The sequence below is a fragment of the Myotis daubentonii genome, chromosome 7 (assembly GCF_963259705.1).
Source record: "Myotis daubentonii chromosome 7, mMyoDau2.1, whole genome shotgun sequence".
NCBI classification, from domain to species: domain Eukaryota; kingdom Metazoa; phylum Chordata; class Mammalia; order Chiroptera; family Vespertilionidae; genus Myotis; species Myotis daubentonii.
This window is the reverse complement of record NC_081846.1, coordinates 92,725,114-92,726,969: the sequence shown is the minus strand read 5'-3', so window position 1 is coordinate 92,726,969 and position 1,856 is coordinate 92,725,114.

Genomic DNA, 1,856 nt, shown 5'->3' with positions numbered 1-1,856 from the left:
AATCTGTCCTGCTTCTGGACAGCAAATGTGTTCTACTTTTAAGGGTTCATATGGTCAATGGGACCCATCCAAACAACTCAAGATAATCTTTCTCTGCCAATGTCCCTAACACTGATCACACGGAAGTCCCTTCTCACATGTAAGTAACATTCACAGGTCCCAGGGTTAGCGCATGGTCATCTCCGGGTGGGAACACTGTTCTCGCTGCCAGAAAAGATGACTAAAGTGGGCAGGCAGTCGGTGGTCAGAAACAACAGGATCAGACACATGGATTTAATAAACAGTGGAGTTCTGTTGAAGAGTTTTGTGCAAAGAACATTTTTAAGTAAATTTTTAATTTTGCGATAATTTTATATTTACAAAAATGTTATAAAGACAGTATAGAGAGTTCATACATATCTTTTACCTAGTCTTTCCCATTTTCATCTTTTGTTACATGGCACATTTGTCAAAACTAAGAAATCAACATCGGTACATTACTGATATCTAAAATCCAGACTTTATTTGGCTTTCACTAGGTTTTCCATTAATCTCCTTTTTCTATCCATGATCAAACCCAAGGTACCGCAATGTATTTAATTGTCATACCTCTTAAGCTTTATCTGCTCTGTGACAGTTTCTCATAGTTTACCTGCTTGTTGTGACCTTGACCATTTTAAGCAGTACCGGCAAGTGTCCTATAGAAACGTTCCCAACCTGGGTGTGTCTGATGTTTTTTCTCATATTAGGACTGGCGTGATGGCCCTTTTGGTCACATTGTATGATAAGTGATGGCATCCACATGAACCGCTGAAGAAGTCACTAGTTTACCTTTCTTTACTAAAGGTTATTATTTTTAATATAGTTCTATTTATTTCAGAGAGGAATGGAGAAGGAGCAATAGAAACATCAATGATGAGAGAGAATCATTGATGGACTGCCTCCTGCACGCCCCATCCTGGGGACTGAGCCCACAACCAGGCATGTACCTTGACCGGGAATTGAACTGTGACATCCTGGTTTATAGGTTGACACTAAACCACTGAGCCATGCTGGCCAGGCCTAAAGATTATTTTTGAATCACTTATTTTTGAGAAGTGAGTAGGAGTGATTAAAGAGAAAGGAATAGGTTCCATTAGAAAATAATCATAATCTGAGTATGTGCTTTTGTGGGTGTGCACTAGAGAGATAGTTGTAGTTAATAAAAACGAGGAAGAAGAAATGAAAAAAAGACATTAGAACATAAAGATTATCTTAAAGGAGAGAGTTAAGACTGTTTTAAAGTGTTAGGCATGCCAAATAAAATGAAGGACGAAATCAATGTCAGAAAGGGCCGGAGGGTGGGCGGGGGGGGGGGGGACGTAAACTTGGATGATGACTTCAGTTTTACTTGGTTTTCTGTTTCAGAAGACATTATTGTTCTTACTCATGGAACCACCAATGACACATTTGAAAAATGTGAAATTGAATGTCATAAAGCAGGTTAAGGTTGAAGAGAAAGACTGTGTGAAACGAGTGCCATTAAAATGGAAAACGTATTTTAGAGGTCTCAAAACATGTTCATTTCTCAATCACTGCAGTTTAGTCAGTGGAACCAACCTTCCGTGCTAGACATTTCTTGGGCTATCTTCACGGCAGCTTTCATTAAGACTTCAGAATAAAAACTAAGTAACATAAAATATCAGATCCCTGCAGGGAGATAACCGAGGCCTTTTGTCTGATGCAATCTCAGCACCTGACAGCTCACTGCTCTTCAGGGAAACCCAGGGCAGCCACTTTTCTTAATGTTCAAAATTCAGCACTTTGGATTGAGCCAAATGCCATGCAGCTGCCCTTCTCTCCTGCTATTCAGTGATCCAGCAAATAGAGCGCTCTGC